General features: G+C 35.5%; 1 long non-coding RNA gene across 1 annotated transcript in view; it reads left to right on the top strand.

Moving 5' to 3' along the window:
- The window catches only part of LOC111774255 (uncharacterized), an 83233-nt gene that overhangs the window by 40451 nt on the left and 20881 nt on the right, over positions 1-21901 (top strand). The window contains exon 5 of the long non-coding RNA XR_002809139.2: positions 9217-9377. This is a non-coding gene — a long non-coding RNA (uncharacterized lncRNA). The remainder of the gene's footprint in view (positions 1-9216; positions 9378-21901) is intronic.

Below are 21901 nucleotides of genomic sequence, written 5' to 3'. Positions count from 1 at the left end.
TATGTTTGAGTATTTTAAAATAAGCTATAGGCATTCTGACAAACCACCACTATGTATTTCACTATTTATTTCCAAAACAAGAGCATTTTTCAACATAGCCAAAAATTTATTACTCCTAGAAATGAATAATTTCTTCCTTTAATCTAATACCACATCAATATAAAATTTTTGCCAATTGTTCCAACACGTATGTCTATATCTCTTTCATCTAAATATCTATATCTCTCTATATCTATGTCAATTCTCATTTTTCATGGTAGTTATGCTCTATAAAGTCACCATGAACACTGACTTAGCAAACACTGAACTATTGCTTTTGCTGGAGCCTCTGGTCACAACATTTACCACCATTTGCATAGTATTGGTTTGTTTGCCAGTGTCCTTATAAAACAAGCCAGTCTCGGTAGTGTTTAAAACCTGCCTTTCTATACATAACTCTTTTTCTTTGTAACACTTAGAAGGTATTTTTGTAAGTTCTTCTGCTGCCTTCTGATCACAGAGCCTGCCTGTCCTGCAAGTTTAACATTTTTCACGCCACATTATCTTTTGAAAAGTGCAAGCCAGGCCATACTAGCTGAGAAGGGTTTTAGGTTTTCCTGACCCAGGGTAACATAGCTGCAAATATCTTTGATTCCTGGCCTCATTACAATGCTGCCCCCTCAACTTTTCTTATCTGTCATCATCTCATGAATCCACAAATTTAGCCACTTTTCCAGCGCTTCATCACACCCTATAGATGTTAACTTAAGCACTTTTCAGAGCAGCCTCATGTACAGATCCGTAAATTTCCTCTTCCTTTTTTGGATGTACCATATTTTTGATTCATTAACATTGAACTCACAACCAACAGCATTATAACTTATGCATGAATGGAACTCATCTAAGCCACGTTTTTGTTCGCTGTAAGGTACATCAGTCTTCCTGCATTTAGGACCCCAGACGGTACTCCAGTACTGCTCCTGGAAGCCATTTTAAACAGTAAAATCAGCATTTAAACAGCAAAATCATCAAAGAAAAAGCACAAAAATGTGAAAAACGTGACTTTAAATAGGAAGCAGAAAGGATGCTAGTCTACAGTGTAAGAGCTTAATGGGAAGGCAGGCACTGCCTTGTTTGACCTTAGCTGGGAAATGCCCGAAGGGCAACTCGAAGTTTCTGTTGCTCTGGTATAGCTGTGAATGAATCAGGAAGTGCTCCAACTATTGATTTGGGGGTTACAAAGAAATTTTGGCAAGTAGGTGAATTCACAAATATGAAATTTGCAAATAATGAGGATAGCCTGTGTGTGTCTATGTGTGTGTGTTTTTGCAAACTAGTTTGGCTCAAGCTTTGATATAGAATGGTGTTGCACACTTGATGAACTATATGATTTGAGTGTTACTGGACAACATTTACTCCTTTTGCAGCTCAAATTATGATATTTAATTTTGTAATTAATAACGTTTATAAAATATAGTGTTGTAAATACCATTTATTGGCTTTTTTAATGTTAAAATTAACTTAAAGACAAAACACGGATGATCTAACGACAGTATAAATGTTATAAACAGACAGTGTAAGCTCTCTCTCACAGAAATTGAATGATGGATGAGAAAGGTCAGTTAGAGAAAAGGTTAGGGATGCAACAGCTCTCATTTAGTCTAATTGGGAGTCAAGATAATTTTTATCGGGTAATCAATCAAAAAATATAAGCTAAACTACATTACAATAGTCTCCCATTTTCAGCAAAATCAGTTTAGATAATCTGACAAATCATCCATCTGAACCATTAAACATGCTGAATAAAATATACTTTTAAAAATATTTTTAAATGTATCAATAAGTAGGGAAGAAAATAAATACTTAGAGCCTGAAAACTAAATAAAAGAATCTAACAGAGGAAATCAGAACACTGAAGCTGACTTTTGCCTTAAAGTATTTGTTAAAACAGGTGAACTTGGGCTATACCATTTCAGCCAGGCAAGATACAGAGGAAAATGTACAGAGACTAGAGCCAAGGAAAGTGGGGACTATGAAGAAACATACCCAAAGGGCTGGACCTAGGCAGTTCTGGGTTTTGCTAAGCTTATACAATTTTTAAGTGTGCTTTTAAGAAAAAGAATACATATTTACAAATATAAGGTTGGTCCTATGCAAGTAAGGGAGTCTGAAACTTAAGCTTTATTGGCTTCATAAAAGAGCTTCCTCTAGCTTAAGTCTACGTAGTTTGGGAGAATTAGTGATAAACTACCAGAGGACTTCCTTGATAAACTATATTTTCTTGGTAAGTCATAATATCAAACTGCTCTCCTTAAAGGTGTGAGTGGTCAAAAAAAAAAAGTTGAGCTGAGAATTTAGAAGGGTCCCAAGTTGGTAGTGTTTCCATTTACCTTGCAAAACCACCTTCAACCAATGTTAGCCACAACTAGGAGATGATATTTGAGTTCAAAAGAAGTGAAACAAAGATTAGAGCACAAAATGTGTAAAAGTAACTTCTTAAAATAGAAAGAAAAGAAAAATCAAAGAAACAGGAAAAGACATCACAGAAAGGAAATGTAAATAGCAAATAAATATATTAAAAGATTATTGATATTATTATAATTCAGGAAGATAAGAATTTAAGATTTATGCCACAACATGAATGAACCTTAAAAACATTCTGTTAAGTGAAATAAGCCAGTCACAAAAGAATGAATACTGTATGATTCCATTTATGTAAAATACCCCAAATCATTAAATGCATAGAGACAGAAAGTACAATAATGGTTTCCAGGGTCTGCAAGGAGGGAGGAACAGGGAGTTATTGTTTAATCTACATAGAGTGGGGAAATCAATAAAAGAACACTTAACTAAACTGGAGTTGGGAAGACTTGTAGGGAGAACTCTCACGCCCTATCATACATCATCAATTACACCAAACAGGAGGAGCTGAACACTTGCATCCTCAACAAGAACTAAAACTATTTTACTACTGAAGGAAGATTTCTCTCCCCACCCAGTCAATGAGAAAAGCTGCAGCTCGGCCAATGAGAAGGCCATGCTGCCCTGAACTGTTACTTTCCCCCAATGAACTTTCATTTAGAACAGCCCCTCCCTACTCCCCCTTTATCTCTATAAAGGCACTTCCCTTCCTTTGTTTTCTGTGTTTGCCTATGGATTGCTATAGCATGAATATCCCATATTGCTATTCCTGAATAAACTCATTTTGAGATAAAATAATAGGCAAATTTGCTTTTGAACTTGACAAGAGTTTTAGTTTTGGAAGATGAAAATAATTCTGAAGGAGGATAATGATGATGGTTCCACAAAAATGTGAATGTAATTAATATGCTTATAAGTGGTTAAGATGGTAAATTTTATGTTACATATGTTTTATCACAATTAAAAATTTTTTCATTAAAATTAAGATGAGATACCTTGATATTCTAACAGAAAGGCACACTATAAAATTTGGACAAAATTACTTGCAACAGGGAACTCATATACTTCTGATGGGAGTACAAACTGCTATGTCTACTTTGGAGAGTAATTTGCCATTATTTGGTAAAGAGGATGTAAATACCTTAGGATCCAAGAATTTTACTCCTGAAGCAACGTTTTTCCAACTACATGTCTGGATGTTTTTGTGGGTTGCAAAATTAATTGAACGGGTAATAACCCATATTTTCTTCTAAAGGATAGAATAGCAACATCACATGTATTGAGCATAGATACGGTTTAATTTGTGTGTGTGTATGCATATAATGGCATTGTGATATAAAATGTTTTACTTACTGTGAGTCATTTTGAGATGACTGAAAACATTGGCCCCAGAGAAGGGGTTAGAAAACTATGGTCTGGGGTCAAACCCAACCTGGGAACTGTTGTTGCATGACCCAGGGGCTAAGGATGTATTTTACATTTGTAAATGGTTGTAAAAATCCAATAAACAAAAAACAAGCAAGCATATGTGACAGAGACAATGTGTTGCCTGCAAAGCCTAAGATATTTACAATCTGGTTCTTTACAGAAAAAGTTTTTCAACTTCTGCCTTAGAGAAACTCTTGGATGTGTGGGCAAGGAGACATGCTCAAGAATATACAGTCAATCATAATTTGTTTTTGTAAACATTGGAAATAATTCAAATGAGCATGTATAACAGAATGGATATATACATTGTTTTAATCATATAAAGAAATTCTGAAGTTCATATAAAGAAATGAAGAATTTCTTTCACTTTAAGAAATAACGTATTCAAACTTTTCTAACATGTGGAAAGAAACAGATATCCAGATTCAGGAACCCCTGAGAGTTTCAAATAAAATAGACTAAAGAGACCTGCTGGAGACACATTACGATTAACATGTCAAAAGTTAAAGACAAAATGAGAATCTTACAAGTAGCAAGAGAAAAACAACTTGTTACATACAAGGGAACTCCCATAAGACGATGTGCAGATTTTTCATCAGAAACTTTGCGGGCCAAACAGATGAGGCATGATACATCCAAAGTGCTGAAAGAAGAACACCACCAATCAAGGATACTCCACCTGGTCAAGTTGTCCTTTAGAATTGAAGACAAGATAAAGAGTTTTCCAGAGAAGAAAAAAACTGAAGGACTTCATCACCACTAGACCAGCCTTGCAAGAAATATTAAAGGGACTTCTTCAACTGAAACAAAACTAATTAGTAATAGGAAAGCATATGAAAGTATGTCTTAGTGATAAAACTAAACATATCGCTAAAGTCAGAATACTCCAGTGTAACAGTGGTGAGTAAATCACTTATAAATGTAGTATAAAGATTAAAAGACAAAAGTAGTAAAAATAACTACAGCTACAATAATTTGTTAATGGACGCATAAGGTAAAAAGATGTAAATTATGACATCAAAAACATAAAATGTGGGGAGCAGGATGACTAAAAATATAGAGCTTTCATATACATTCAAACTTAAGTTCTTATGACCTTAAAATAGACTGTTATAAATGTAAGAAGTTGTATATAATCCTCATGGTAACCATAAGGCAAAAACCAATAATAGATACACAAAAGATAAAGAAAAAGGAATCTAAGCATACCACTACAGAATATCATCAAATCACAAAGAAAGAAGCAAAGAGAAGAAGAAAGGATCAAAGGAGTTATAAAACAGCCAGAAAATAATTAACAAAATGGCAATAGTAAGTCCATATCTAGCAATAATTACTTTAAAAATAAATGTCCTAAATTCTCCAATCAAAAGACATAGTGGCAGAATAGATTAAAAAACAAGACCCAACTATACGCTGCCTACAAGAGGTTCATTTCAGTTTTAAGGACACCCACAGACTTAAAGTGAAGGAATGGAAAAAGATATTCCATGCAAATGGAAACCCAATAAAAGCAGAGGTAGCTACATTTATATTAGACGCAATAGACTTGAAGCCAAAGAGTATAAGAGGAGACAAAGAAAAGATTCAACCCAAGAAGAGGATGTAACATTTTTAAATATCTATGCACCCAACAAAGAAATACCTAAGTGTATAAAGTAAATATTAACAGACCTGATGGGAGAAGTAGACAGCAATGCAAAAATAGGTGACGTCAATACCCCGCCTTCAACAACGGACACGTCATCCAGAAAAAAATCATAAGGAAGTAGAACTTAAATGTTCACATTAAAAAAAGGTAAATATGCAAGGTGATGGCTGTGTTAATTAACTAGATGGTGGGCATCCTTTCACAATGAATATATGTATATCAAACCCCCATGATGTACATTTTAAATATCTTCCAGTTTTATTTGTCAATTATACCTCAATAAAGTTGTAAAAAAAAAAGGTACTTCTATACAGTAGGAAAAATGAAAGAATTATAACCATCTAGGTGAAGCTCAGAGACAAGTTGAGCAGCAAACGCAAGCTGCAGAGAAATGCATTCAGGGTAAGTCCACGCACATAAAGTTCAAAAGCTGATACAGATTATATTATCTAGAAGCACAGATATTTGGTAGGATTACAAACCAAGCAGAGAAAGATAAACAATGTATAGTGCAGAATAGGAGTTACTTCTGAAGGGATCAGAGAGGGTGTGGGATTGGGGAATGGACATACAGGAGATTTAAAAATTGTACATATACTTATACATTTCAGATATTTTCACACATTTTTTTCGGTTTTATTCATTATTCAGTAAAGAAGAGGTTCTAATAAAAAATATTAAAGTGATTATTGAGAAAATTTTAAGTCCAATAACTAACATTGGAAGAAGAAACAAGAGGTGTTTGAGGGAGGCTAATGCACACAGGCTAAAATTCTCATCTTTTATGCCAATGAAGGAATCTGATAAATTGAAATAAGAAGGAAAAAAATTATATTTGTAGGTGTGGCAAAAAGTTCTAGAACCAAAAGTAGAAAGAGTCAAAAGTGGTTATCTCAGAGCTATTAGACTAAGCATGGAGAAGTTTGGGCAGGAGAATTTTCTTTTCATTGTATACCTGTCTATTATTTTTTAAACCAACTTCATACTTTAATTTATATTTATATACACACACACATACACAGGTGTACAAATACAGTTATACAGTTGCTTTAAAGATATTATTACTGTTAAAATTTTCAAAGTAAAAAATGTATCTCTATATGGGCTTAGACGTAAAAAGAATCTATTACCTTCGATATTGACTGCTAACATTAAATCTTTAAACTTCCGGTGATCAGATCTTCATCTATGGAAGCAGATAAAGCTGCCTCTGGAGGTTCTCCCTGTGTCTGCTCATGGCCTGCTGGACCTCTCTGTTGACCTTTCTGGATGTGAATCCACTTCCTCCTGCCCGATGCCTCCTCCCCAACCCCCATTTCTGTGTGACCAAAACGTACAGTCCTCTAAGGCTCAAGTCAGCTGTTACTGCAACCACAATGGTTTTCCAGTTCTACCCCAGGGTGTTTAGACCCCCTCCTTCAAACTACAGAAGTCCACGTTCTTCCTCTTTTAGGAGATATTATACTTTCTATCTCAAAAACAAATAAAAGTGACAAACCAAAACAAAGCACCATTTATATAAATGTTTCATCTAGTTTTTTAGATGTTACACTACTTAAAGACTATGACGGTTGATTTTATCTGTCAACTTGACTGGGTCAGGAGTGCCCAGATCTTTGGGTCAACATTATTTCTGGGTGTGTCTGTGAGGGTGTTTCCAGGTGAGATTCGCATTTGAATCAGTGGCCTCAATGAAGCCCATGGCCCTCCCCAGTGTGCATGCAACTTATCTAATCTATTGACGGCCTGACTAGAACAAAGGCTGGGGAGAAGAGAACTAAGCCCTTCTTGGCCTAACTGGTTGAATCAGGCCTAGTCTTCTGCACTAGAACTGCGATTTACACCATCAGCTCCCCTGGTTCACAGGATAGCTTTCCTGGGTCTCCAACTTGCAGGTGGTAAATCATGGGACTTCTCAGTCTCCACAATCACATGAGCCAGTCCTTATAATAAATCTCTCTCTCTCATTGTGCTTTAATAGGAACTTTTCCTTGGATAGAGAATGTTTAATGACTCTCTACCAGGAAAATTCAGAAGGATTCAACAAACCAAGATGAATGTGACCTGAACAAAGCTATCTGCAGCCCTTCCTTGGAGGACTAATCAGGCTCTGTATGACTTTTCCTTTGAGAGCAAAATCCAGTTGACATTTATATATCTGTTTCTTTGGGCATGTAGGCTACTCAGGATAGATTCACCAAAATTTAGTAAACCTTATTTCGAAAGCCATAACTGATGAGGATTTTTAGGCTGCTTAATTTTAAAATGGCTTATGATGAGGATTTTTAGGCTGGTTAGTTTTAAAACTAGAGATGAGATTCAGGCTCCAAGGAGTGGAATTTGTTTGCCCCTTTGTTGGGAAACATTTACATTTCTAAGGGAAACCTCTATCTGTGAAGATGCCTCCCTCTCTGTGCCAGGAAGAAGGGGGGATGGTCTTATCTCTAGAGGCTCTTGGTCAATGCCAGAGGCAAGAACTTAAGTTGGTTGCTGTCTGGCAATCTCATGTAACTGGTTTAGGGTGGTGGTGTCTAACCTTTCTAACCTTTACTTAATCCGATTTGATTCTTGTCTAAAAGTCATGGGATCACTCAATGACCAGACCCCACCCGCACTGATACCATTTTAACTTTTTTCATGTTCTTTCCTTTGTCTTGTAAAGAGATGAATCATATACCTATGCCTTATAAAATTAGCCCTAACCCTCAACTCGGGGCAGCAGCAGGAGCTCTGACTGCCCGTGGGTCCTGTCCCCACGCACCAGCTCTGCCTGCCCATGGGTCCTGTCCCCATGCCAGCGGGGGCAGCAGCAGTGGCTCTGCCTGCCCATGGGCTCTGTCCCCATGCCAGCGGGGGCAGCAGAAGCGGCGGCAGCAGAAGCTCTGACTGCCCATGGGTCCTGTCCCCATGCTATTCTATACTATTCTCTAAATAAAAGAGCACTACTGCCAGATCTTGAGAGTCTAAGAAATCTTTCTTTCGACTCCTCGGCTCTCCGACCCCGCATCAATAACTATACAGAAATATGGTACACATACATACATACATGTTCACATGAACACAGAGTGATACACAGACACACAAACATATGTATTGATTCATATGTATATGTATATGAATACACATATGCATATATACACACACACGCTTGCAGAACTCTGTGTGTTTGGGTAAAATAGCAATCATTGTGCTTTAGTAGGAACCTTTCCATCAGTAGAGAATGTTTAATGACTCTTTCTCTACCAGGAAAGTTCAGAAAGATTAAATAAGTGAAGATGAATATGAATTGAACAAGGCTATCTGTGGCCCTTTCTTGGGCACAAGCTTTCCAATGACTTTTCCTTTGAGAGCAATATCCAGTTTATATATTTTAAACAATGTTTATATCATAGTTGGAAAAAAGGTACAACAGAGAGTTCTCTTTCTTTGGAATTATTTTAGTGTAGTATCTTTTAATTTCACAGAAAGGAATACCTATATGTGAAAAACACAAAATAATATCAGTGAAAGAAAATATGGTGCTGACTACTCTCAAAAGAAAGAAAAATTATTTCTAATCTTTGAAAACAAGCTACAAAAAGTATTCCCAAATATTTATTTTTCCAAGCATCAAAAAACATGTTATATAATACATTTTGATAATTCACATCCATGAACAAATGACATAATATCTTCTTTCTTAAAAAGAAAAAGAATAAAAACACAAAACTTTCCTTTTACTCCACATCTTCTTCCAGCCACTGCTCCCCTGTGCCAGTGAAAGAACGCTCCTCCAAAGAACTATTTCAAAAGAAACTGCTGTGCTGATGTCTCTCCTTTCCTCTCTCCAATGAATTCCCATCAGATTTCACCCCACCTCTCTACGGAGCAGCCCCTTCAGGGTCACCAAGGATCTCAGGTAGGTGAATGCAGTGGTCACTTCTGAGTCGCTCCTCGTCTCCCTGGCCAATCCGCAGCCGTTGACCCAGCTGCTGACTCCAAACTTGGAAAGCATCTTCACCTGACTTCCAGGACCCGATTCTCTCTTATTCGTTCTCCTACAGCGTAGTCTCCTCCTTCCCACCTCCCCAACCTCCAACCTAGAGGCCCTCACATCTCATCCTTGAACTCCTCTTCATTTCACAAGAACACCCCCCGGCGAGCTCATCCTGTCTCATCAGCCCTGGGGAAGGGGGAGTATTTATGCCATTTCGCAAATGCTGTAATTTAGGACTTTTGTTTTTGGAGAGTATACATCTGCCAGCAAGCCATAGGAGGAAGGAGAATTTGTTCTATACCCCTCCGTGTAGAGTCTCCTCAGGGCTGCTGCTTCCCTAGGCTGGAGGCCACAGATCCAGCCAGGTGACCCCCTTCACACGGCAGCCCTCTGTGGGTTGTGGCAATAGCTTCTTTCCCTCATCCCTTTGGGTCTAAGGGAGATTGCAGCCCACATCATCACTAGCCTTAGTGTAATACACATCCTACCCATCCTTTGTAAATACCCTAATTTAAATACTTTCCGTATTATTCTGTCCCATCCTCACATTACCCAGGTTGAGTGTGGTAGAGTGCTGACTGGTGTGTCTATATTTGTGCATAAGTAATTAATTTTCGGTGTTGCATAATATTTCTCCTGTATGAAGTCACCAAAATTATCCACAGAACAGTTGTTAATGGACATTTTATTTTCCTTTTATTTTCTGATTGTAAATAATGCTGCTATAGCTATCCCTGTATATTATTCTCGTACATGTGCAAGGTTTTCTCTAAGATAAGCATGTGGTAGTACAATTGCTAGATTGTAGGATGTATGCAATCATCCTCCAACATTGATGATTCAAACTGCTTTTCAAATAGTTGTAGCTGATTACACTTCCGCCAGCAGTGTAATAGATTCCATATTTCTCTTCAATGTCACCAATATTGGAACTGGGAGACTAATCTTTGGTGGATATCTGTTTTCAAAATGGTTAACTTCTTATAGTTTGAATTAGCTTTTCTTTATTTTACTAATGCAGTTTAGCATTACTGACTATTTGAGTTTGATCTTCTAAGAACAACATTTTATATTCTTAGCTCACTTTTGTGTTGGGGTGCTTGCCTTTTAAAAACTTACTCTGAGAAATTACTTACAAGTTCTAGATATGAATCATTTGTCACTGACATGTGTGGAAAATATTTCTTCTTAGTTTTTGACTTACCTTTTCACTCTCTTTACAGTATATTTTGATCAAAAGAAGTTCTTACCCTTGAATGTAGTTAATTTATCAATGTTCTCTCAGGCTTAGTGTTTTAGGAAATTGCTTACAATACCCTATCTATATGAGATCATTAAAATATCCCCTATGTTTGTCTCCTAAATTTTTACAGCTTTGCCTTTTACGTTGCAGTCCTCAGTTCATCTGGATTAAAAAAATAATTAAATATTCCATCTCTGGATGCAATCTCATCATATTTTAAGTTCTGCATTGTCATCGCCATCATATTTTAGGTTTTCATATAAGCATAGGTCTGTTTCTCTATTCTCTTCCATTGGCCAACTTGTCTATATTCTTAATAGATCTTGATGAATTGTAGGGGGAAAAACCACTATTTTTCTTCTTCAGAATTAAGTCTTGGCACTTCATTTTTCAAATAAATTTTAGAATCACCTTGTAGGTTTCATAAAAATCTTGCAGGTTTTTTTGGTTGGAATTGAATTTAATCTATGAGTCAGTATGAGGTGAAGTTATATTTTTATGATATTGCCTTTTTCTATTAATGTATCTCTCCCCTTGCTTAGGACTTCATGAATACCTTTTACTAAGATTTATGATTTCCTATATCACAATAATCTCAAATATATTTATTAGATTTACTCTTAGTTTTCTTACCTTTTGTAATTTTTTTTCTTAATATGAAATGACATATGGATGATTATTTTGCTGTTAAATGTAAATATGCCAAAATTGCCCCATTATTTTATTAATTCAAATTATCTGTTTTCTGTTTTTTTGTTTTGTTTTAGTTTTCTTTGACAATCATACCATTTAAAAATAATGGCAGCTGTTTTTCCCCCTTTTAACTCCTAACTTTTTAAATGGTTTCTTTTGTATATTAAAAGGTTTTTACAGTGTTAAATAGAAGTGATAACACTGGACATTCTTATCTTCTTCCTGCATTTCAAGAGAATGTTTTCAATGTTTCACCACCAAATGTGATTTTTTTAAAAAAAAAAATTTAAAAAGTAAATACCTTTAATCAATTAATTCTTAGTTGCTAATTTTTTTAAAATCATGAATTGATGTTGATTTTGTCTCATGTTTTTGTTCATCTTTTGAAATCATCATGTGGTTTTTCTCCTATCATCTATGAATCTGGTCAATAGTATTGATAGAATGTCTAAAGTGGAGTTGGCATTGCATTCTTCATGGCCGAGTGGTTTAGTTTGTGCCCTCTGCTTCAGTGGCCCAGGGTTTCCGTGGTTTGGATCCTGGGCGTGGATATGGCACAGCTCATCAGGCCATAATGAGGTGGCATCCCACATAGCACAACCAGAGGCACTCACAACTAGAATATACAACTACGTACTAGGGGGCTTTGGGGAGAAGAAGAAGGAAAAAAAACACAAAAAGAAGATTGGCAGCATATTAGCCCAGGTGCCAATCTAAAAAAAGAAAAAGCCAACTTCCTTTCTTTTATGCAATGCTATATTTGGTTTGCTAATATTGTGTTGAGGATTTTTGAATCTATGTTGTTGAATGAGATTGGTCTGTAAGTTTTTTTTTTTCCTTAAGTGATGTTTTTCCAGGCTTTGAAATTTATCTCAGAAAATAGATGTTCTCTTTTTTCCTGTTCTTTAAAGAATTTGAAACTAATTAGAATTATCAGTATTTTCTTTTGTGGGAAGGTTTTTTCTTATTCTTGATCAATGTATTTGCATTCACATTTTATTTAGTCTCAACTTATTTTGGTAATTTTCTATTAAGAATTTTCCCATTGTATCCACATTTTCTATTTTTTGCACATAGCTCTGCATAATATTATTTGTCTATAATTTCTGCTACATTTGTCCTGAAGGCCCTTTTAAAAATTTCTACTACTGGTCATTTATGTCTTCTTTCTTTATCTCTTGATCAGTCCTGCTGGACTTTGCAAAGGGCCAAATCTTGGCTATGTAAGCCATATCTATTTTATCCTTATTTTCAATTTTGTTAATTTCTGGCATTTTGTTTTTCAATAATTTTATTGAGGTCATAATGGTTTATAACATAGCGTAATTTCAGGTGTACATTATTATTTATCAGTTTCTGTATAGACTGTGTTGTGCTCACTGCCAATAGTCTAATTTTTACTTGTCACCATACGTATGTGCGCCTTTACCCCTTTCACCCACTCTACAACCCCCTTCCCCTCTGGTAACCATTAATCTGTTCTCTTTATCCATGTGTTTGTTTGTCTTCTACATATGAATAAAATCATGCTGTGTTTGTCTTTCTCTGTCTGGCTTGTTTTACTTAACATCATACCTCATGGTCCATCCATATTGTTGCAAATGGGATGATTTCTTCTTTTTCATGACTGAGTAGTATTCCTTTGTGTATATATATACCACATCTTCTTTATCCTTTTGTCTGTTGATGGGCACTTGGGTTGCTTCCATATCTTGGCTATTGTGAATAATGCTGCCATCAACATAGGGGTGCATAAATCTCTTTGAATTGTTGATTTCCAGTTCTTTGGATAAATACTCAGTAGTGGGATAGCTGGATCATATTGTATTTCTATTTTTATTTTATTTATTGTTTTTGCTGAGGAAGATTCACCCTAAGCTAACATTTGTTGCCAATCTTCCTCTTTTTTCTTGGAGAAGATTCTCCCTGAGCTAATATATGTGCCAATCTTCCTCTGTTTTCTACATGGGTCACCACCACATCATGGCACCTGAGGAGTGGTATAGGTCCATGTACAGGAACCGAACCTGGGCTGCCAAAGTAGAGTGTGCTAAACTTAACCACTGGGCCATGGGGCCAGGCCCTATTTTTAATTTTTTGAGAAATCTCCATACTGTTTTCCATAGTGGCTGAACGAGTTTGCGTTCCCACCAGCATGGTATGAGGGTTCCCTTTTCTCCACATCTTCTCCAACGTTTGTTATTTTTTGTCTTGTTGATTATAGCCATTCTGACAGGTATGAGGTGATATCTCATTGTAGTTTTGATTTGCTTTTCCCTAATGATTAGTGATGTTGAACATCTTTTCATGTGCCTGTTGCCCATCAGCATATCTTCTTTGGAAAAATGTCTGTTCATATCCTCTGACCATTTTTGATCAGGTTGTTTTTTGTTGTTGAGTTGTATGAGTTCTTTACATATTTTGGAAATTAACCCCTTGTTGGATATATGATTTGCAAATATTTTCTCCCATCTGGTGGGTTGTCTTTTCATTTTGTTCCTGGGTTCCTTTGCCTTGCAGAAGCTTTCTAGTCTGATGTAGTCACATTTGTTTATTTTTCCTTTGGTTTCCCTTGTCTGAGTAGACAAGATATTCAAAAAGATGCTGATAAGACTGATTTCAAAGAGTGTACTGCCTATATTTTCTTCCAGGAGTTTTATGGTTTCAGTTCTTACTTTCAAGTCTTCAATATATTCTGAATTAATTTTTGTGTATGGTGTAAGATAATGGTCTACTTTCATTCTGCTGCATGTGGCTGTCTAGTTTTTCCAACACCAATTATTGAGGAGACTTTCATTTCTCTATTGTATGTTTTTTGGCTCCTTTGTAGAAGATTAGCTGTCCATAGGTGTGGGGTTTTATTTCTGGGCTTTCAATTCTGTTCCATTGATATGTGTGTCTGTTTTTCTCCTGGTACCATGCTGTCTTGATTACTGTAGCTTTGTAGTATATTTTGAAGTCAGGGATTGTGATGCCTCCAACTTCTTTTTCTTCAGGATTGCTTTGGCTATTCAGGGTCTTTTGTTGTTCCATATAAATTTAAGGATTCTTTGTTCTAGTTCCATGAAAAATGTCACTGGGATTCTGATTAGTTTGCATTGAATCTGCTTTCTGTAATTTGGACATTTTAACTATCGTTATTCTTCCAAAGAACATGGAATATCTTTCCATTTCTTTATGTCATCATCAATTTTTTTCAATAATGTCTTATAGTTTTCATTGTATAGGTCTTTCACTTCCATGGTTAAATTTATTCCTAAATATTTTGTTCTTTTGGTTGTGATTGTAAATGGAATTGTGTTCTTGTCTTCTCTTTATGTTAGTTCATTATTAGAGTATAGAATGCAACTGATGTTTGTAAGTTGATTTTGTACCAACTTTTCTGTAGTTGTTGATTGCTTCTAATAGTTTTCAATTTTGGATTCTTTATGGTTTTCCATATATAAAATCATGTTGTCTGCAAACAGTGAGAGTTTCACTTCTTTCTTTCCAATTTGGATCTCTTGTATTTCTTTTTCTTGCCTAATTGCTCTGGCAAAAACCTCCAGTACTATACTGAATAAAAGTGGTGAGAGTGGACACCTTTGTCTTGTTCCTGTGCTCAGAGGGATGGCTTTCAATTTTTCCCTGTTGAATATGATGTTGGCTGTGGGTTTGTCATATATGACCTTTATTATGTTAAGGTACTTTCCTTCTATAGCCATTTTATCTAGAGTTTTTATCATAAATTGCTGTTGGATCTTTTCAAATACTTTATCTGTGTCTGTTGAGATGATCATGTGATTTTCATTCCTGATTTAGTTAATGTGGTGTATCACATTGAGTAATTTGCAGACGTTGAACCATCCTTGCATCCCTGGTATAAATCCCAATGATCATGGTCTATGATCCTTTTAATATATTGCTGTATTTGGTTTGCCAATATTTTGTTTAGGATTTTTGCATTTACGTTCATCATTGATATTGGCCTGTAATTTTCCTTCTTTGTGTTGTCTTTGTCTGGTTTTGGTATCAAGGTAATGTTGGCCTCATAGAATGAGTTAGGAAGCATTCTATCTTCTTAAATTTTTTGGAAGAGTTTGAGAAGGATAGGTCTTAAGTCTTCTTTGAATGTTTGGTAGATTTCTCCTGAGAAGCCATCTGATCTTGGACTTTTATATTTTGGGAGGTTTTTGATTAGTTTCAATCTCTTTACTTCTGATTTGTCTATTCACATTCTCTGTTTATTATGATTCAGTTTTGGGAGATTGTACAAGTCTCAGAATTTATCCATTTCTTCTAGGTTATCCAATTTGTGTGCATATAGTTTTTCATAGTATTCTCCTATAATCCTTTGTATTTCTGTGGTATCCATTGTAATTTCTCCTCTTTCATTTCTAATTTTATTTATTTGAGCCTTCTTTCTTTGTTTCTTAGTGAGTCTGGCTAAGAGTTTGTCTATTTTGTTTATCTTCTCAAATAATCAGCTGTTAGCTTCGTTGATACTTTCTACTGTTTTTTTAGTCTGTATTTCCTTTATTTCTTGTCTAATTTTTATTATTTCCCTCCCCTGCTGACTTTGGGCTTTGTTTGTTCTTTTTTTAGTTCTGTTAGGTGAAGTTTAAGATTATTTATTTGAGATTTTTCTTGTTTGTTAAGGTGAGCCTGTATTACTATTACTTCCCTCTTAGAACTATTTTTGCTGCATCCTGTAAGAGTTGGTATGTTGTATTTTCATTTTCATTTGTCTCTGGTATTTTTTTTTTTATTTCTCCTTTGATTTCTTCATTGATGCAATAATTGTTCATTGTATCAGTTGTTGCATATTGTTTAATCTCCACATATTTGTGACTTTGCCAGCTTTTTTCTTGTAGTTGATTTCTAGTTTTATAGCATTGTTGTCAGAAAAGATGCTTGATATGATTTCAATCTTCTTAAAATTATTGACACTTGCCTTGTTTCCCAACATGTGGTCTTATCTTTGAGAATGTTCCATGTGCATTTGAGAAGAAGGTGTATTCTGCTGTTTTTGGATGGAATGTTCTATGTATATCTATTAATTCCACCTGATCAAGTGTTTCATTTAAATCCACTATTTCCTTGTTGACTTTCTGTCTGGATGATCTATCCATTGATGTAAGTGGGGAGCTGAAGTCCCCTACTATTATTGTGTTAATTTCTCCCTTTAGGTATGTTAATATTTGCTTTATTTATTTTGGTGCTACTGTGTTAACTGCATATATATTCATAAGTGTTATGTCCTCTTGGTGGAATGTCCCTTTTATCATTATATACTGTCCCGCTTTATCTCTCATTGTCTTTTTTATCTTCAAGTCTGCTTTGTCTGATATTAGTATGGAAATTCCTGCTTTCTTTGTTTGTCATTTGCTTGGAGTATCGTGTTCCATCCTTCACTCCCAGCCTATCTTTGTCTTTAGAACTGAGATGTCTTTCCTGGAGGCAGCATATTTTTGGGTCTTGTTTTTTAATCCAGCTGGCTACTCTGTGTCTTTTTGATTGGGGAATTCAATTCTTTACATTTAGAGTTATTATCGATATATGAGGGCTTAGTACTGCCATTTTATTTCTTCCAATGATTCTATGTTTCCATTGTTTTTCTTCCCTTATATTTCTGACTGCCATTTCAGTTTGGTGGTTTTCTGTGATGCATTTCTCAGTGTTCTCTTTAGTTATGAATTGTAGCTTTGCTCTGATTTTTTGTGTAGTGGTTACCATCAGGTTTGCATAAAAGATCTCATAGCTGAGATAGTCCATTTTTTGATAGCTTCTTATTTCCATTAACCTAAGCAGGTTACATCACTTTCCTCTTCCCCTTCTGAGCTATTGTTGTCACAAATTATTCTGTTTTGTGCTTGAGTTTGTAGCTAAATTGAAGTGTTTATAGTTATTTTGATGCTTTCCTTCCCTTTATCTTTTATGTTGTTGTAATTAAGTGACTGCTGACCTGTTCTGATAGACAGCTGAAATTTTCTAATTTTGTCTGACTATTTATCTCCTTGCTCAAAGCTTTGTAAACCTTGACCTTTTTGTTTCAGGTATGAGGACATCCTTCATTTCTTGTAAGAAAGGTTTAGTGGCCATGAACTCCCTCAGCTTTTGTTTATCTGGGGCAACTTTTATTTTTCCATTGTATCTGAAGGATAGTTTTGCTGGATAGAGTATTCTTGGCTGAAAGTTTTTGTCTTTCAGTATTTTGAATATATCATTCTATTCTCTTCTAGCCTGTAAGTTTTCTGCTGAGAAATCCACTGAAAGCCTGATAGGGGTTTCTTTGTAGGTTATTTTCTTCTGCTTTTCTGCCCTTAATATTTTTTCTTTGTCGTTGACTTTTGCTGGTTTTAGTATTATATGCCTTGGAGAAGGTCCTTTTGCATTGATGTAGATAGGCGTTCTATTGACTTCATGCACATGTAAGTCCAGTTCTTTCCTCAGGTTTGGGAAGTTCTCACCTATTATTTCTTTGAACAAGCTCTATGATCCTTTCTCTGGCTTTTCTCCCTCTGGAATCCTTATGTTGCATTTCCTAACTGAGTCAGATATTTCTCAAAGAATTTCTTCATTTTTTAAAACTCTTAGTTCTCTCTCCTCCTCCACCTGAAGGATTTCTGTATTTCTACCCTTGAAATCAGTACAAGATCTTACATTAATGTGATTATGAATAGATTTAGAACAAGTTTTATTGTCTTATTCTGTTCTTTATATTTATACTTCTTTTTGTAGGTTTCTTTTCTCTCCCTTAACTATTGCTGTCATCTGGATGGAGTGATTTTGTTTGTTTGTTTTTGTTTTAGTTTTTCTTTCTTGTTTGGAAATTACACACTTGGTGTTTACTTTTTTAGTGGTTACCCTAGAAATCTTAACAAATGTATTTACCTCAACCAAATATCTGGTTTCTCTCTAGCACATTACTTTTATTTTACCCCTACAATTGCTGCTTGGTTATTGTTGTTTACCTCAATGTGTATGTTCACTATTTGCTTACTTACCATTCTCTTTGCAGCCATACCTTTTTTCTAGCATCCTATTCCTTCTTTCTGAAGTAAATTACTTAAAATTCCTTAAATAGTCTGTTCTTGGTAAACTCAATTTTTATCTTAAAATATCTTTATTTTGCCCTTATTTTTATCTCAACATTTTGAAAATGATATCTCACTCTTTTCTGGCTTCCACTATTGCTATTGAGAGTGAGCCACCAGTATATCCTCATCCCTTTGGAGAGAATGTCTTTTCTTACAAATGCATTTCAGATTTCCAAGATTTATTTTTCTATTCTATATTTTCAAATTAAAGGCTACGGTAATGGGTTTCTCTACAACTTTTGGAGTGTGATCCATTAGTCTTCCTATATACTTAATTAAGCATGAAAATTTTCTTGTCATTTTCTCTTCAGATATTGTTTCTTTCCAATTTTTCCATTATTTCCTAAGACTTAAGCACCCTATCCTCCATGTCTCAATTTCTCTTTCATACATTTCATTGCTTTTTTCTATATGCTCTATTTTGAATTATTTCTTTAGCTCCATATTCTGGTTTACTAATTCACTAATCTGCTACTTAGCTAGGTCAGAAAATTTTTATTTCAGTAATTATATTTTTCCTCTCTAGCTTTTGTCTTTTTTTCTTTATCAAGTATGCCAGTCTATTTTAATGATCCATTTTTCTCTAGCATATTTTAATAGTCTTTTCATTTCTGTTAACATATATAACCTCCTATAGCTGTTTTCTGAATATTCTAGTCTTGCATATCTGGTTTAGTGATCTGGTGTTTTTGTTGGCTCCTTTTCAGTGTGGCTTCATTCCTTAAGTATTTTATGATTTTTGATTGTATCCCCTTTCCCGGAATTTGATCTATTTGAAATTTTAAAGCCGATGTTTAAAGCACAGTTTCACTAGAGAGGATTTATTTTTATTTCTTCCAGAAACAGAGGCCATTCCCAACACAGAACGATTTCAGATTAAAATTTTGGTAAGACGTTTTTTTGAATTCCGGAAGTGACTTAGTAAGTAAGAGCTTGTGGTTAGGAGTTTTTGGTCCCTCCCCGCCTCTCCCCAGTTTCTGCCTTCTGTCCTAACCCAAATCCAAAGCAGAAAGGCATCCCCACATCGCCCTCTAGTGGCCAGGTTTATGTTTTCACCTATTGTGGGTAAAACTGTCTGAGTTCTCCAGTCAACCCAACTTGGGCAAGTTGTCTCCTGTTCCCAGGACATGTAGTCCATTAAATTCAGAGCTCTAAGCCACCAGCAACTGCAGGATGCACTCAGAACACACACTGGTAAAGAAGTGGCTTACTTTGTTGAATTTCTGTTTGATAATACAATATTGACTCCTAAAGATTTCCTTTAAATATGCACACACATACATACACGTTGTAATCGCTTTTTTTTTTTTAAAGATTGGCACCTGGGCTAACAACTGTTGCCAATCTTTTTTTTTTTTTTAAGGATTGGCATCTGGGCTAACAACTGATGCCAATCTTTTTTTTTTTTTTTCCTGCTTTATCTCCCCAAACCCACCCTGTACACAGTTGTATATCTTAGTTGCAGGTCCTCCTAGTTGTGGGATGTGGGATGCCGCCTCAACATAGCCTGATGGGTGGTGCCATGTCCACGCCCAGGATCCGAACCCTGGGCCTCCGCAGTGGAGCGGGCGAACTTAACCACTCGGCCATGGAGCCAGCCCCTGTAATCACTTTTGATGTTTTATCTAGAGAAGTTTTCTCTAGATATCTAGTCCATCATATTGCAGGGAACAGAAATCAAATATTTGACTCAAGAATTTTTAAATCAGAAAGTGTAGTTTTAGTAACACATCAAGATCAGTCTTATAGCATGATTAATGATCTTCTGTGCATAAAAATTTACCCTTTAAAATGCATTTTTATGTTTTTCTGAGACATAGTAAAATAAAAATAATAGTGGATCTAGTGTTCATTTGTTTTCTGACTTTGCTCTAATCTTGTTTTCCATTTGGTTTGAATTTTTTAATCTATAAAATGAAAGAATAAAATATATATTTTTTTCCAATGTCTTCTCATTAGTAGGACTAGTAATTGGTCCAGGAAATTTGGTCAATCTAGCCTGGATGATGGAAAGGACCCCTCCCTGGAGTGTGGGGACTCAGTATTCAGAGAAATACATTCCACTAAGATATCAGGTTGAACAAAACCAGGACAGAACTAAATTCAAGAGAGCAGAATTAGATGGTGAAAGTCAGTTTAATAAAACAGATATTAGAAGGTTAGAAAGACAGAAAGTGCTTCAGTTTGAAAGTAAATTGGCCCAGTAAGTCAAATTCTGTTATCTGAGGCTGATTTATAGGTGTCAGACCTACCAAGATGTGTAGAAGGGTCAACCAGATTCACAGGGTGAGAGGTGAGGGCAGACCCAAATGATCTCCAAGGTTTTAAACAACCCGTGGCTTTACTTTTAGTTCTAAGTTTTCATGAGACAGAGATAAAGAATGCTTTATCAAGAGGAAGCTAAACTGAATAGTTGTATAATACAAACTGAATGCTATTAAAAATGGTCATTCAGTACTGCAAAGGGCAGACACGAGGTTGGTGATTCTCCTTTTTCCATGTTGACATCTCTGTTTTACAGAGCACCTAGAGGTGGCAAAACACTACATTAGGGTACAGAAGGAATTATTAGAATTTTTATTTTATTTATTTTTACGGCATCTTTTTAAAAGAATTTCTATTTTGTGTAAAGTTTATAATACATGTAATTTGTAACTCGTAGTAAATATACTCATTCATTTATTCATTCATCTGCTTAACCATACTGAATCCCTTTTATGTGTCAAAGACTATTTTGCTATTTTAGCCCTGAAGTTATAAACATGAGCAAAAATGGCAAAATCTCTGCTCTCATGGAGGCCAAACGGGGTGAGACAGACAATAACCAAAGGAACATGTAAATATACATCAGGTAATGATATAGAATTTTTCAAAACCTCAGAAGCAGTCAGTCATACAAACAAACAGAACAGGGCTAGATCCTGACTGAAGGGAGGAAGCTGCACTAGGAAGGGATGTTGCATCCAGTCTCTTTGAAGAGGTGGCGTGTGGACCAGAATACAGACGATGTGGTCCACACATCAGATGTGATCCACAATTGGAGAAGCCTCCCCCATTATCAACACCCCAGAGCGGTACACTCAACTGGAGTGGTACATTTGTTACAACTGATGAACCTACATTGACATGTCCTTATCACTCAAAAGCCTTAGTTTACATTAGGTTTACTCTTAGTGTTGTATATTCTATAGGTTTGAACAAATATATAATGACATGTTTGCAACGTTATAGTACTATACATAATATTTTCATTACCTTAAAAATTCTCTCTGCTCCACCTATCTGCCTATTCATCTCTCTTTCCTCCTTAACCCTTGGAAACCACTGATTTTTTTTTTTTTCTCCACAGGTTAGCCTTTCTTAGAAAATCATATAGTTGGAATCACATAGTATGTAACTCTTTCAGATTGCCTTCTTTCACTTAATAATAT

Source organism: Equus caballus, chromosome 7 (assembly GCF_041296265.1).
Source record: "Equus caballus isolate H_3958 breed thoroughbred chromosome 7, TB-T2T, whole genome shotgun sequence".
Classification (NCBI taxonomy): domain Eukaryota; kingdom Metazoa; phylum Chordata; class Mammalia; order Perissodactyla; family Equidae; genus Equus; species Equus caballus.
The sequence above is the reverse complement of the archived record's forward strand: the minus strand, read 5'-3'. Positions and strand labels throughout refer to the sequence as shown.